Consider the following 16093-nt stretch of genomic DNA (forward strand, 5'->3'; position numbering starts at 1 on the left):
AGAACTTCCATTTGCAGCTCTTCTTTCATGGTATTAATGTTAATCGAGAAAGGTGAGCTGTACGACGTCAGTTGGTTTTCGTAAAGTTTGAAATCAGAGAACCATTCCTGGAATCCAGTCTCAACTCCCTAATTTGGGAAATACAGTTCAGGCCATCTCTTTCATTTTCAGAAACTAATTTCAGTGTAGGGAAGTGGGCCAGCTTCTTCCTTGCCAGATGAGCTTCCCAAAGACACAGTTTCATCAGGAAGGAGCGAACTGAATCGTATATCTGTGTAACTACTTGTGAGTGCCTTTGCAGGAAATCTCCAACATGTTTAGGTAAGTCATAATGTCAACCAAAAAGACTAAGTCTTTGACCCAATCTTTGCTGGTGAGCTGAGGAACCAAGTCTCCAGAAGACATGAAAAAATCAATTTCTTCCAACAGTTCGAAAAACCACCTGAGCACCATGCCATGACTCAGCCACTTATGTCCCACGGAGAACGACAGGCTTCCATACTGTGCATCTAAGTCATTGAACAAAGCGCTGAACTTTCCGTGGTCTGAGCCATGGGAACGGATCTAGGTTATGGTGTGAATCACTATGTCCATGACATGATCCATTTTTAACTTTTTAGCACAAAGCAACTGCTAGAGAATGAGGCCATGCATGGACTTCAGTTCTGTGTCTTTGCAAAGCCTGGACACTTTAGCTTTAAGTTTCGTAACAAGTTGCTCAACACCGACCAGTACCAAATTGCCATCTGTGCTAATGCTTACTAACTGTGACCAGGCTACATTAAATTTTTTAAGACTTTCCTCCAATATAGACAAGTCAGTCATTTCCTGACATGGGAACCACGTCCAAAAGTTCTTCCATCCCATCGAAAGCGTCATCAACAGCACAAATAAATATAGACAAGTCAGTCATTTCCTGACATGGGAACCACGTCCAAAAGTTCTTCCATCCCATCGAAAGCGTCATCAACAGCACAAATAAATATAGCCAACTCGGAGGGCATTATCTCCATTGACCCTTTCATGAGCCTGTCAACATGATGCTTAACAGTATTACCACTTAGTCTTAGACTGGCAAATGCTTGTCTCTGTTCCGCTGCACTCAACAGACATTCCTTTATAAACTTACCATCTGGGGGTGCCTGGGTGGCTCGTGGGTTAAGCCTCTGCCTTTGACTCAGGTCATGATCTCAGGGTCCTAGGATCAAGCCCTGCATCAGGCTCTCTGCTCAGCGGGGAGCCTACTTCCCGCCCCACCCCCCTCTGCCAACTTGCGATCTCTGTCAAATAAATTAAAAAAAAAAAAATCTTAAAAAAAAAAAACAACTTAGACCATCTGTAAAAGGTTTCGATGCCCAGGCAATTTTCTTACTTAACACATAACTGCATTTCCTAGCGGGGGCATTTATTTTATTAACTCTCAAAAGTAAGTCGTGTTGAAATTTCAGTCTCTTTTTCAGTTCGTTTAAGTTTTTTATCACGCATCTTTTTTTTTAAAGATTTTATTTATTTATTTGACAGACAAAGATCACAAGTAGGCAGAGAGGCAGGCAGAGAGAGAGGAGAAAGCAGGCTCCCCGCTGAGCAGAGAGCCCGATACGGGGCTCGATCCCAGGATCCTGGGATCATGACCTGAGCCGAAGGCAGAGGCTTTAACCCACTAAGCCACCCAGGCGCCCCTATCACACATCTTTTGAGTATATCCATCATGGTTCCTTCTGTGGATTGTTTCATAATGGCGTCTGAGGTTCAATTCCATCGACACCGGCACACTTTGCATATTAAACACGTAGGAACATTCTTAACCTCCACAAAGAAATAAGCTTGTTCCTATTTTTCTTGAAACACATGGCTTTCTTGTTTTAGCTTTTGTTTTCCCACTTTTGGAACACACAAACACATAAGAAATATTAAAATGTCACCTTTACAGATAGAAAAGTACTACTTTGCAAGAGAAACGTAGAGACTCTATTTTTGCAAAGTGGAAGTGTGCAGTTCACTCCTTCGAAGTAGGGGAGAACTGAGTAAATTGTGGGGGCTTGGGGACTGTAGGGCATGACTAAGAAGAAATCTCTGATTGTCCTTGTGCAGGTGACTGCAGACACGCAGGAACGCAGCCCCAGGCCATCAATTTTGAGGCCCCAGCAAAAGAAGCTGGAAATCCAGAATTCTACCTGAAAGTCCTTGATTCTTAAAAATATTAGTAATAGATTGGGTTTTTTTCCTGTAAATACTAGATAAGCTACAACATCTACCCATCAGATTAGGCAGATGAGGGATACTACCAATGTGAAATTTCATGATACATAATAAATTCTTTTTCCTGAAAATATTATATATACCACATCTACCCATCAAATTAGGCAGCTTAGGGACACTGGTTTGGGATCTCTGGTTTAAAGCAGACAAAAACTCTACTTGAAGAGAATTAAATCTCGAATTCTGAAACCACAGGTTTAAGAACCTGTCCAAACAGAATCCCCTTCTTGGGGAGCTGATGGACCTCAAAGTGCCATGTTTTTGCAGATTTTGTGGTTACAGTTAACTAGGACACTACTCATTTGCTTGATAGGAGGATGACTTACACATTTTTGATACAGGGAGACATTGTATGGAAGTGTCCCTCTCCCCCTGTAAGCCCCTCTCTGGGGGACTCTGCTGACAACCCTGGCAAGCCTCAGTCTACAGCACGTTAACATCCCTTACTTCTCTATGTGCTGTGCGTCTCCCCCCTCCCTTCTTGGCCTTGGCTTTTCTCTCCAGCGTGGCCCAGAACTATGGCAAGCCCACTGACCTCTGCTCCTTGTTTCTAGTCCAAGGCTCTTTCTGCATCAGCCTGTGACTTGAAATCAACATATGCAATCCTGCAGTTGTGGAGATGGTGTGGGGGAGAGAAGAACGAAGAGTCAACATTTAGTCCTTTCATCTTCTGAATTAGTGACACACATGCAGGATTCAAACTGCAAAAGAGAGAAAAGAATACGGTAAAGTGTGCGTGCCTTCTGCCCAATTTCTATCCTTACAGGCAACACGCCATACATATAAATGTACACACATACACACTCTACCTTTCAAAGCTTGCCTGAGATGTACTTTACATATCATAAAATGCATCTGGTTAACGTGTACAGTAAGGGATGCCTGGCTGGCTCAGTCGGTGGAGCATGTAACTCTTTTTTTTTTTTTTTAAGATTTTATTTATTTTTTTGACAGACAGAGATCACAAGTAGGCAGAGAGGCAGGCAGGGGCGGGGGAGCAGGCTCCCTGCTGAGCAGAGAGCCCGATGCGGTGCTCCATCCCAGGACCCTGGGATCATGACCCGAGCTGAAGGCAGAGGCTTTAACCCACTGAGCCACCCAGGCACCCCAGCATGTAACTCTTGATCTCAGGGTTGCGAATTCAAGTCCCACACTGGGTGTAGCGATTACTTAAAAATGAAATCTTTAAACAAAATAATAACAAAGTATATAATGATTTCTAGTATGTTTACAGCATTCTATAATCATCACCATGATCTAATTTTAGAATATTTTTATCCTCTCCCAAAGTATCCATCAGCAGTCCCTCCTCATTCCCTCCAACTCATTCCCAGGGCCCGGCCCAACTACCATGCTACTTGCCCATTCTGGACATTTCGGATAAATGGGATCACACGAATATGCAATCCTTTGTGCCTGCCTTCTTTCACTTGGCCTGATGTTTTCCAGACTCATCCAAGATGTAGCATGTGTCAGTCCATCATTCCTTTTTATGGCAGGATAATGTCACCTTGTGTGGAAATGACACATTTTATTTATCCATCCATCAGCTGGTGGACATTTGGAGTTGTTTCCACTTTTCGGCTATTACGAATGAAGGTGATCTGAACATGTGTAGAAGCGAGTGGCTATAGGTTTTCATTACGTTCACACCGAGTAGTAGAATTGCCGCACCATATGGCGACTCTCTGTTTAACATTTTGAGAAACTGCTAAACCGTTTTCCCCAGCAACTGCACTATTTTGTTTTACATTCCCACTGGCAACGAATGTGGGTTCCAATGTCCCCTTCACCTTGCCAACACATGCTATTGTCTGCCTCTCTCATCATCAGCCACTCTGATGGGTGGGAAGTGGGAATCACATCATGGTTTTGACTTGCATTTCCTTACCAACTCCTGGAGCATCTTTTCATGTTCTTATTGGCCATTCATATACTTTGTTTGGAGCAATACCCATTCAAGCTTTTTGCCCATTTTTCAATTGGGTAGTCTTATGACTGAGTTGTGAGAGTTCTTCACATATTCCGAATCCAAGGCTCTCATCGGATACACAATTTGCCATATTTTTTCCCAGTCTGCAGAGTTGTTTTGATTTTTGTGTAGTGTCCTTTGAAGTACAAATGTTTTTAATTTTGATAAAGCCCAACTTATCAATCTTTTATTGCCTGCATGATACCCTAACCTAAGATCACAAGGATTTACTCCTGTGTTTTCACCATAGTTTTGTTTCAGCTCTTACATTTAGGTCTTTGATCTATTTTGAGTTCATTTTTGTGTAGGTTTGTCCTCCGTTATGTTTTTACATAAAAAAAGAGAATATCATATACACACTGTTCTATATTTTGCCTTTATATTGGAGTTTCTTTCCCATCAGCACACAAAGTAATGTCTCACTTCTTTTTACAACTGCATGGTATAATGTCTTTTGGACCTACCAGAAAATTTTAGCCAGTTTTCTATTGATAGATATTCAGGCTAATTCTAATTTTGCATCAGCCAACTCTGTAATATATTATGTCACACTTGTCTATCTGTGGGATAAATTCTTAGGATTCGTACTGCCCCATAAAATGGTACAAGCAACACAACTGATAGATACTAACTCATCTCCACAGAGACTTCAGCAATTTCCCTTCCACCAACAATGTCCAAGCATGCCAGTTTCTCCAACCCTCTTCGATACTGTGGAATAACTTTTTTTTTTTTAATTTATTTATTTGAGAGAGAGAGAGAGAGAGAGCATGAGAGGAGAGAGAGATCAGCGGGAGAAGCAGACTCCCCGCCGAGCAGGGAGTCCGATGTGGGACTCGATCCCAGGACTCCAGGATCATGACCTGAGCCGAAGGCAGTTGCTCAACCAACTGAGCCACCCAGGCGCCCCGTGGAATAACTTTTTGATTGTTAGTATCTAATAGGTAAAATGTTACATCTAAATAAATTAATTAAAATTGCATTTTAATTTATAATTCTTTTAGTATGAGTGAGGATAAGTATCTTAAGTTCAAAAGAAAATTCCTTTTCTGTGACCTACCTGTTTATAATTTGCCACTATTTTTCCTGGGTTGTTGGTTCTTTTTTTTCTTTTCTTTTCTTTTCTTTTCTCTTCTTTTTTCTTTCCTTAAGCAGTTAAGGAGAATGTAATGAAATTCTGTTATGTCTGAATCCAGTAGAAATATATTCTTTTTCAATATAGGTACAAAATACACTTTTACTCGTCCCATCCTTGCTCACCAATCTGACTTGAAAGGCATCCTTAAACACTTCTTTTAACTCATGTTGAATGACTTTGTCAGGCAGGTTCTCGAAAAGTGTTTTGACATTCTGATCTACATAACACAAAAGAGTATTTTTAGTCCAAGTTCAGATCTAATGAAGTATCTAAAGTTCTCTAAAGGAGAAAAAATACTTCTCCAGGAATTGAAGGTGTCAAAAGCAATACATATTCCTTCATTTAACAAATCTTTCAACATATATCTGGGTGAGGGCCCGTGCTACATGCTCTACGAAAATACAGACTTGGCCTCAACTGTCAGGAAAGTGGTCTTGTTGGGGGGAAAGGCTATTAAGCAAATAGTCATATAATTACAAACTCTGGTGAGTGCCAAGAAGGAAAAGTAAAAAGGGAAAGGAGAACACCCAGTAAAGACTTAAGCTAGGGGCACCTGGCTGGCTCAGATAGATGAACATGAGACTCTTGATCTCCGGGTAGTGAGTTTGAGCCCCATGGTGGGTGGAGAGATTACTTAAAATAAATAAATAAAGTTAAAAAAAAGAAGAAGAGGGGCACCTGGGTGGCTCAGTCGATTAAGCATCCAACTCTTTATTTCAGCTCAGGTCCTGATCTCAGAGTTGTGGGACTGAGCCCCATGTTGGGCTCCACGCTCAGTGTGGAACCTGTTTAAAGATTCTTTCTCTCCTTCTCCCTCTGCCCCTCCATGCTCACACACACTCTCTCTCTCTCTCTCTCTCAAAAAAAAAAAGTTCCCCCAAGCACCCTTCCCCCACCCCAAAATGACTTAACCTAGTCTGGAAGTAAGGGAAAATTTTTCTGATCCTGAGGAAGTGACCCTTAAACTGAGATTCTATGGATGGGCTGCAGGTAGCCAGGGAATGAGTCCTGGAGACAAAGAACATTATGACAGGGGAGGTGAGCCATGCAGCTCGAGCACAGAGGGCGAGAGTAATGTATGCAAAGTTTGCGCTGTGCAAGGAAGTGACCCAATGGTAACAGACTACTTGCATGAGTAAGAATCCGAGACTCATTCTTGACCCAAAGTTGGCTAGATATACAGGTATCTATCAACAAATAAACTTGTTTGCATACCTTTCTTACATCCTTTCTTTTCGGTTTTCTTAATTTAATTTCATACCCAAGGACGTTTGTCTCACTAAGTCTCAAGGCTCTTCCCTGGTCATGAGCAAATTTAAAATTCACAAACCCGAACTTCCTACAGAGATGTAAAAGAAAAGGAAAAAAAAACTCCTAGGTAAGATCAAAAAGCACATGACTTCGGGTTGGCTAGTCTTACTAGATGTGAAAGTGGAAATCAATGGTGAGTCATTCACAATTTAAAACCAAGGCTCCAGCAACTAGCAACACAAATGCCATAAAGTAACCAGAGAGGAGGAGTGGTTCTCACTCCTGAGCAAGTCTGAGAAGGGCTAGAGAGTGCTCCTAGAATGACATGGGTAGAATTCAGGCCTGCTGTTACGTAGCCACAATCCACTTGATGGCCCCCCACAACAATCCACTTGACGGTCCCCCACAAGAAAGAATTATTTGGTGTCAATAGCACCAAAATTGAGAAACCCTGTTCTAGAGCAAGGACTAAGAAGAGTCAGTGCTAATTCACCTACTGAAATCCTTATCATTTTTCTGTTCAGCAACTGACTGAATTTAACTAAAAGCTATAGAAAATGAAGCTTGAAATTATAAGGTTTGGAATTTTTGTTTGAAGAAAGAGCCATCTGCATGTGTGAACTGGAACAAAAATACCACTCCTAATGAAGAATGTGTTAGCAAGGGGCGCCTGGGTGGCTCAGTGGGTTAGAGCCTCTGCCTTCGGCTCAGGTCATGGTCCCAGAGTCCTGGGATCGTGGGACCAAGCCCCGCATCAGGCTCTCTGCTCAGCAGGGAGCCTGCTTCCCCTCCCTCTCTCTGCCTGCCTCTGTGCCTACTTGTGATCTCTGTCTGTCAAATAAATAAATAAAATCTTAAAAAAAAAAAAAAAGAATGTGTTAGCAAACTATTGCTGTTACGTAGCCGCAATCCACTTGATGGTCCCCCACAACAACTAGGAGAAGACTTTATTAGGAGCTATTAGGATAAGACTTTTTAATGCAAATGGAAATCCTATTTACTGAAATTGCAACAATATTATAAAATACAGTTAACACAAAAGTAACACAATTGACAAAAGCTGTGGCAGAGGCTCTGAGCCCAAAGTGCTGGGCTCAAATCCTAGCTCTGCCATTTTCTGTGTGATATCGGGCACATCACTTAACTTCTCTGTGCCTAAATATTCTCCTTCATGAAATGGGGATAATGTCAATAATTACCACTGAGGGCTGTCTTGGGGCGCCTGGGTGGTTCAGTGGGTTGGGCCTCTGCCTTTGGCTCGGGTCATGATCCCGGGGTCCTAGGATCGAGCCCCGCGTCGGGCTCTCTGCTCAGCGGGGAGCCTGCTTCTCTTCCTCTCTCTCTGCCTGCCTCTCTGCCTACTTGTGATCTCTCTCTGTCAAATAAATAAATAAAAATCTTAAATAAATAAATAAATAATTAATTACCACTGAGGGCTGTCTTAACAGATTCCATGAATTCATCTAAATAAGGAACAAAGAACAATGCCCGGTACAATGAGTACTCAATGAATGTTTACTATTATTATTATCTTTTTGTTTTTACCAAGACGGTCTGAGTACTATAAAATACGCTCACACCCAGGAAATACTCTTCTGATACAAAAGAAGTGAGAAAGAGAAAATGCAACTGGGCAAAAAAGAAGAAGTGATACAGGACCTATATTTGCCACCAGCAGCCATATAAGAAGGTAAAATTTTAAAAAAGAAAGAAAAAAAAAAGAACTCGAACAGTTCAGAAACAATGTCACTAAAAGAAAATTCCACTGAAATTCTGGCATTGTGTAATGCCAAACTGCAGTAAAAAATCCCCTTGTTTTCCACTTGGGCTTTTACTGTGCCCAAATATTGTACCTACACAATGCCTGAGCCCACGAGGTTACCACCATGCTGTACAGTCAGCAAGTACACGATTCAGTCATGTACTTGTGCCAGCATCTACGCTGAGCTCTCAGAGACGAGTTTCTCAGCGTGTAGTAAGAGAGCTCCCAGAACCACCTGGCAAACTTGTCTAAAGAAACAGGAAAAGAAAAAGAAAAAAAAATCCTAGACTACACTTAGAGCTATCAAATCCTTTAGAGGGAAGGAACTAGGTTTCTAGAAGTTTCCAAACTACTGGCCTAGGAAAATATACCAAGTCAACTACTGTTTGGGTGGTTCCACATGCCACTAAGAGTGCCAACTCTTTGTTTTGTTTTTCGGTTTGTTTGCTTTTTTTTTTTAAGATTTTTTTTTTTTTTTTAGATTTTATTCATTTATTTGTCAGAGAGAGAGGGAGAGAGAGCAAGCACAGGCAGACAGAATGGCAGGCAGAGGGAGAAGCAGGCTCCCTGCCGAGCAAGGAGCCCGATGTGGGACTCGATCCCGGGACGCTGGGATCATGACCTGAGCCGAAGGCAGCTGCTTAACCAACTGAGCCACCCAGGCGTCCCTAAGATTTTATTTTTAAGTAATCTCTACACCTACCGTGGGGGTTGAAATCACAACCCTGAGATCAAGAGTCACGTGCTCCACCAACTGGCCAGCCAGGCACCCCTAGAGTGCCAACTCTTCACATACAAATAAACACAAAGTGAACAGCCCCCCACAACAGGCACCTGGAACATACAGAGGAGGAGTGAGAGCCAAGCCTCAAAGATTGGGCCTCATGCTTCCTAATTGCACCATCAATTCCAACCCACAGCTACTTATAATTGGGTATGGTACTATAAAACTAAAGATAAAAATGTTAGGGGCGCCTGGGTGGCACAGTCAGTTAAGCACCTGACTCTTGGTTTTGACTGAGGTCATGATCTCAGGACCATGAGGTCAAACCCCGCATTGGGCTCTAAACTCAGCATGGACTCTGCTTGAGTTTTTCCTCTCTCTCCGTCTGCCCCTCCCCCCACACTCACGTGCAAGCACATGAGAGTTCTCTCTCAAATAAATCAATCTCTTTTTTTTTAAAGATTAAAATTTTAGCAAAGCATTGAATGATTTCTCACCATACACAGAAGGACAAAATTAAGAACTATGGGTAATACATAAAACAAATGTCTTCACCTTGCCAGTGTTAACTAGGAACAATGTCACAACGGAGGGAAGGCATTACTGGTGTTATGAGCTGAACTATATTCCACTAAAATCCGTATGTCAAAGTCTTAATCCACAGTATCTAAGAATGTTACTGTACTTGGAGACAGGCTTTTAAAGAAGTAATTAAGTTAAAATGGGATCATTAGAGTAGGCCCTAATCTGGGGCACCTGGGTGGCTCAGTGGGTTAAGCATCTGCCTTCAGCTCAGGTCATCGCCTCAGGGTCCTGGGATCAAACCCCATATCAGGCTCTCTGCTAGGTGGGGAGCCTACTTCCCCCGCTCTCTGCCTGCCTCTCTGCCTACTTGTGATCTCTGTCAAGTAAATAAATAAAATCTTTAAAAAAAAAAAAAAGAGTAGCATGCTTTTCCAACTGAGCCAGCCAGGCATCCGAAGAGATAAGGGCTTTAATGAAATAATTTCAATGAGCCAACTTTGGGGTCTGAATAACCTAAAAGTTCATCTAACTATGAGCATACTTCTATATGCTGCACTGATCAGAGAAAACCATTATAGGAATCACACTTTAGGGATGCCTGGGTGGCTCAGTCCATTAAGCATCTGCCTTTGGCTCAGGTCATGATCTCAGGGTCCTGGGATCAAGTCCTGCTTTGGACTCCTTGGTCAGCAAGGAACCTGCTTCTTCCTCTAGCTGCAGCTCCCCCTGCTTGTGCTCTCTCTGACAAATAAATAAATAAAATCTTTTTAAAAAATCAATCAATCACACTTTTAAAGGGAATGACCAAGGGTGACCACTGTGAACAGTCCAGAACCACATCACATGCATATCAGCCTAGGGAGGATATAACGTGACCACTCCTGTTTTCTTCCAAGAATAAGAGTCTGGGTTCCAAAGCAAAAGTTGCATTCACCAAGAATTTTCTGGCTTATTGCTACATAAGCTAATGCAGTGTATAGTAAACATCACAAAACAATAGATGTTCTCTTAACTGTGTCTAACTATGTCTACTTAACCAAATCATACGAACCTAGATCTATGGCTAGATTAAATGACAGTCTCCATTCCAAACAGGACTTACTAACTTGAGGTCCACGAAATACCAAGCAGGTGTGGCTAGCAGGCTCCTCTATGGTGCTCACAGAACACCTGGTCATGTCTGTTGTCGTAGGCTAAAGTACATCCCCAATAAGCATCCATTGTGTTTGTTCCAAACCCATATTTGGCTGTCATAGTTGCAGTTTCGATTCCATAATAAAATCATATGAACCAATCAGATCAATGCAAAAAGTAAGTTACCGAATCTCTGAAAACAACATTGAATGCTTCAGACCTATTTGATGAAACTTAAGGGGCCCCTGAGTGGCTCAGTGTGTTATGCCTCCGCCTTCAGCTCAGGTCATGGTCTCAGGGTCCTGGGATCAAGCCCCGCATCCGGCTCTCTGCTCAGTGGGGAGCCTGCTTCCCTCTCTCTGCCTGCCTCTCTGCCTGCTTGTGATTTCTCTCTGTCAAATAAATAAAAATCTTAAAACACACACACACACACACACACAGTAGTCAAATTAGGTGTGGGTGAGCAACCATAAAAGGATGGTAAAAATGGTAAAAATGTAGGAGTATTGAAATTGCTTTACTAGCAGTTTTTAAGGTTTTGCTTTGCTTTAAAGAAACAAAACTTTGGGGTGCCTGTCTGGCTCAGGTGGAAAAGAATACAACTCTTGATCTCGGGGTTGTGAGTTCAGCCCCACGTTGGATGCAGAGACTACCTAAATAAAAACTGAAAAAGAAAAAAAGAAACAAACTTCAAATTACAGAAGCTGCACTTACGGGAGTACTTTGTACTGGGAGACAAAATATTCCAACACTGAATCCAAAGTCAAAAACAAGGCCTTAGTCCCACATCAAAATATTCATAAGTGAATACACATTTAACATTTTTTTTTCCTTAGGATTTTTATTTATTTGACAGCAAGAGAGAGCAAAGCAGTCCTCCAGCTCGGCACTCCATCCCAGGACCCCGGTATCATGCCCTGAGCTGAAGGCAGACGTTTAACCAACTGAGCTACCCAAGCACCCCCACATTTGACATGTTTTACATTAAAATCAAAAGGTATGTACGGATAATTTACTTTTGATTGATTAAAACAACTACTAGCCTGAATAGGGTTGAATAAAGTTTCTATTATACAAGTGGCCGCCTGTCTTTCCCAAAATAAGTTGCTTGGGGGCGGTAGCAGGAGTGTGTGTGCGGGGGGGTACAAAAAAAATGAATCAGGAAGGGGTAGGGGCTTTGGATTCAGCAAAACCCTGTATAATCCTGTTGGGGTCCATTATCAAAGGAACAAGGCTGAGGCAAGTGAAAGTTATGCAAAGCCTTATTCTATGCCAAGCATTAGAAGTCAGACTGACCGGCCAGGGCCACCTCCGAAGAGAGCGACCCCCTCCCGATCTCACAGGCTGGTTTGATAGGGCATAACCGTAGACCCAAGGTACGTGACTTCTATTGTTAAGGAGTTTATTCCCGGAATCGATACCCGGAACCATACCAGGAACTACAGGGGCGTTTATTCCTGGAATGAAGCCCGTGGGTGTAAACAACAATATGGCTACCTAGGCAATATGGAGTTGCTCTGGCTAAGCAGGCCCTAATAGTTAAACAGGTTTTACCATTAAATTGGCCCTAACAATCCCTTCTCTGTCACCTATTACCATGGGCTGTGTACCCACTCATCCACCTCAATTCTTTTAGGAGTCAACTTAAACCTATCCATATTCAATACTCACACAGAGGCTCCCAACCAGAAACAGAGAACATAGTAGGGACCTAAATATTTATCCAAAAAATAAATCTGAAAACACAGATGTCTGGCGGGCACACAAACTAATGGAATTTAATGAAGTAATTTTAAGAATCAAGAGATTTTCTATCAAACCCGTGCTTCTGGGCAACCAATATCACTTTTCAAACACAAAATACTTCTGCATTCCCCCAAAAGAAACCTCACTTCTCACAATGTACTCTTCTTTTCAGTTGACACTGGTATTTAATTTGCCACCATTCCATTCGGAATTTTTGCATCTATGTTCATGGGAGTGGTCTGCAATTTTTTTCCCCCTAAAAATGACTGGGTCAGAATTTGATATTGAGTCTAGGTAGCGTGGACTTGTGAAAGTAAGTCAGAAAGTGTTCACAATACCACTTTTCAGATTAAACAAGGCAGTTCAACTGTTTTGTTTTGTTTTTTTTAATATTTTATTCATTTGACAGACAGAGATCACAAGTAGGCAGAGAGGCAAGCAGAGAGAGAGGAGGAAGCAGGCTCCCTGCGGAGCAGAGAGCCCGATGCGGGGCTCGATCCCAGGGCCCTGGGACCATGACCTGAGCTGAAGGCAGAGGCCTAACCCACTGAGCCACCCAGGCGCCCCCAGTTCAACTGTTTTACTCTGGATTTTGGTTGTTGACATTAGTAAGTCATTCTGCTCCGCACTGTATATACACAATTACCTCATCTCTACAGTCACAGTCCTCTTACAGGGTCTCATCTTCCCCACCTTTATCTACTTCGGAAAAAGACTCATTTTCTGGGCACCTGGGTGGCTCAGTGGGTTAAAGCCTCTGCCTTCAGCTCAGGTCACGATTCCAAGGGTCCCGGGATCAAGCCCCACATCGGGGCTCTCTGCTCCGCAAGGAGCCTGCTTCCCCCTGGAGCCTGCTTCCCCCTCTCTCACTGCCTGCCTTTCTGCCTACTTGCGATCTCTGTCAAATAAATAAATATTTTTTTTTAAAAAGAGACTCATTTTCTTCAGTTCACCTGGACCTTTTCCCTGCTTAAAGTGAACACCACATTGGGGTCATCACAGGGCCTTCAACATTCCACGCTATGCGTATTTTCCTCTAGTATCTGGAATAAGTTTCTATTTGTCATAAACATGGCAAACCTCACCCTAAAGTTACTTTCATTTGGAATCTTTTACTCACACTAGTGAATATCAAAATGCAGAGAAAAAAATTATTTTTGGCATCTATTTGTAGGTCAGATGCCCCATACCTTGCCTTTTGCCACGGTCTAGAAATCCTCCAGGTATTAGGCAAGCTTCCAAGACTTCCTCCCTTTCCCTCTCATTCTGTTCCCTTCAACACGCGTTTTCTTTTTTTTTTTTTTTTTTTTTTTTGTCAGAGAGGGAGAGAGAACGAGCGAGCACAGGAAGACAGAATGGCAGGCAGAGGCAGAGGGAGAAGCAGGCTCCCCGCCGAGCAAGGAGCCCGATGTGGGACTCGATCCTAGGACGCTAGGATCATGACCTGAGCCGAAGGCAGCTGCTTAACCAACTGAGCCACCCAGGCGTCCCTCAACACGCGTTTTCAAATAATTTCGAGATTTTTAAAAAATTGATTCCACTACCAGCAGCTCAAAGGAAAGCACACATATCCAAAATAAAACCCCTTACGGGTAAAAGATCACTACCTACAATTCAAGTGTCTTTACCTTTCCAGACTGAGAACTCGGGGTTAAGTGGAGCGGCGCCCATTTCTGAGCCATCCAAATACACTGCCCAAAGAAGGAGTCTCACACCAGAACCTAGAACCGCCACTTCTCAAAGTAACCCGTTAGCACAGCCTCGTCCCGCCTGGAGAGAAGACCGCGGGTGTACGGCCCCGCCCACCCAGAGCCACCGCACTCTGCCAGTGCTGCCCGCAGCAGCCCGCAGGCGCCAAGGAGTCTACCGCGCCCTCCCAACCGCGACTGGCGACTGAGGCCCGTTGGACACACACACTCCGGAAGGAGCCGGAGCCTTCGTGACTCCACTTCGACCAATCAGAGCCGGAAACGCCTCTGGGTCAATCCCGAGCTTCAAACCCAAGGAGGGAACGGACAAGCGCGAGCTTGGGGGCGGGGCCTCGAGCCAGGGCCGCCAGTGCTACGCCTGCGCACAGGACGGACATTTTAGTCGACCTGTCTCGTTTCTCGCGCCGCGTACGGAGTTTGGCCGGGGTTGGAAGGCGGGCTGGTGCAGCTCTCTTCCATAACTTCGGGAACTTGTCCGGCGGCCACTTGTGTCGGCATACCTTTGTTGCTGGGCCCGGAGAAAGTGAATAACAGTCATAAAAGCAGCCACTCATCGCGGGCTTGTGAGCGAGGCTAGATAGGTTCCCGGCATTCGCGTCGGTGAACGCGGTTGGGCCGCCACCCGCTCAGTGGGGCGGGTGGGATTCCTCTCATTTTCAGCCGCGAGGGAGGCACGGGCCTTCTAACGCGGGTCAGAGCAGAGACCAGGACCCGGCAGTAGGGCTTAGGGGGTCGGGCTGCTGACCGTGGGCACCGCGCCCTCGCCGCCCGCCCGCGTCTGCTGCTGTCGCGGAAGCAGTGACAGCGGGGATGGTGCTAGCCAGAGTCGTTAGCACTTGTGTTGTCTCAGCCATTGTTGCTTTCCACACATTTTATGCACGTCTCTAAACTTGTCTTAGGTGTTTTAATGATTTCGTTCTCTATGTAAGGAAATTGAGGCTCACAGAGAGGGAGCCTCACAGCTATTGACCGACATCCTCAATTACTAAATAATATTTCTTTGAGCTAAAACCATCATTAATGTGCTCTTTCAATCACCCTTAGTACCAGTAAGCCTGGTAGCAGGATCGAAATACTAGGAATTATCCCCATACTGGGATTGTATGGGCGCCTTGGGATATGTGTGTATGTTGGGAGTCGGGAGGGCTGGTCCTAGCTTCAGAAAGTCCTAAACTGGAAGGAAGGATAACAAGAAAAACAATTTGCCTACATATTTCAGATTTGGTACCTCACTAAGGACTTACCGAAGTAAACCCAATCAATGACAACTCAAAAGACAGCAGAAGCCCATTTCACTTATGCATAAAGATGCAAGGTTCAAATAAAATATTAGCAGTTTGAGCAAATTGAATCAAGCAGTGTAGTTAAAAAAAATATATATTGACAGTAGGTTTTAACTCTAGAGTGCAAGGATGTTTTAAGGTAAAGAAATAGGTCAAACTAACAACTGAAGGAAGAAAAACCATGTCATTTGAAATAAAGTCTTACCTGTAAAAATGAAACATTTGATTACAAATTATGAAGCATTCTTATTAAAATCAGTAATAAGAGGGGTGCCTGGCTGGCTCAGTCTCTAAAGCATGAGGCTCTTAGTCTCTGGGTAGTGAATTCCAGCCCCACCGGCTAGAGTTTACTTAAAATTTAAAAAATAATAATTGTTTTTTAATCAGTAATAAGAGCTTGGGATTTGAATGTCATTCCTAAGGAACAAAGAGCAAAATCTATAAATGAAATTAAGACTTATTTGACATTACAATTTAAAATTTCTGGATGCAAGAGTGTCTGCAAACAAATTTAAAATTTAAGGAATAGGGGCGGCTGGGTGGCTCAGTGGGTTAAAGCCTCTGCCTCCAGCTCAGGTCATGATCCCAGG

General features: G+C 43.4%; 1 long non-coding RNA gene across 3 annotated transcripts in view; it reads right to left on the reverse strand.

Annotated features, from left to right (window-relative positions):
• Window positions 1-1688: 1688 nt before the first annotated feature.
• LOC111145666 overlaps window positions 1689-16093 on the reverse strand; it is a 31329-nt gene continuing 16924 nt past the window's right edge. For 2 of the 3 annotated variants that reach the window (XR_002640491.1, XR_002640489.1), the window contains exons 3-5: window positions 6585-6708; window positions 5292-5586; window positions 1689-2960 (exon numbers count right to left, since the gene is read on the reverse strand). This is a non-coding gene — a long non-coding RNA (uncharacterized LOC111145666). The remainder of the gene's footprint in view (window positions 2961-5291; window positions 5587-6584; window positions 6709-16093) is intronic. The other variant, XR_002640490.1, reaches the window with a different exon arrangement.

This window comes from Enhydra lutris, unplaced genomic scaffold (assembly GCF_002288905.1).
Source record: "Enhydra lutris kenyoni isolate GAN:26980312 unplaced genomic scaffold, ASM228890v2 scaffoldscaffold1, whole genome shotgun sequence".
NCBI classification, from domain to species: domain Eukaryota; kingdom Metazoa; phylum Chordata; class Mammalia; order Carnivora; family Mustelidae; genus Enhydra; species Enhydra lutris.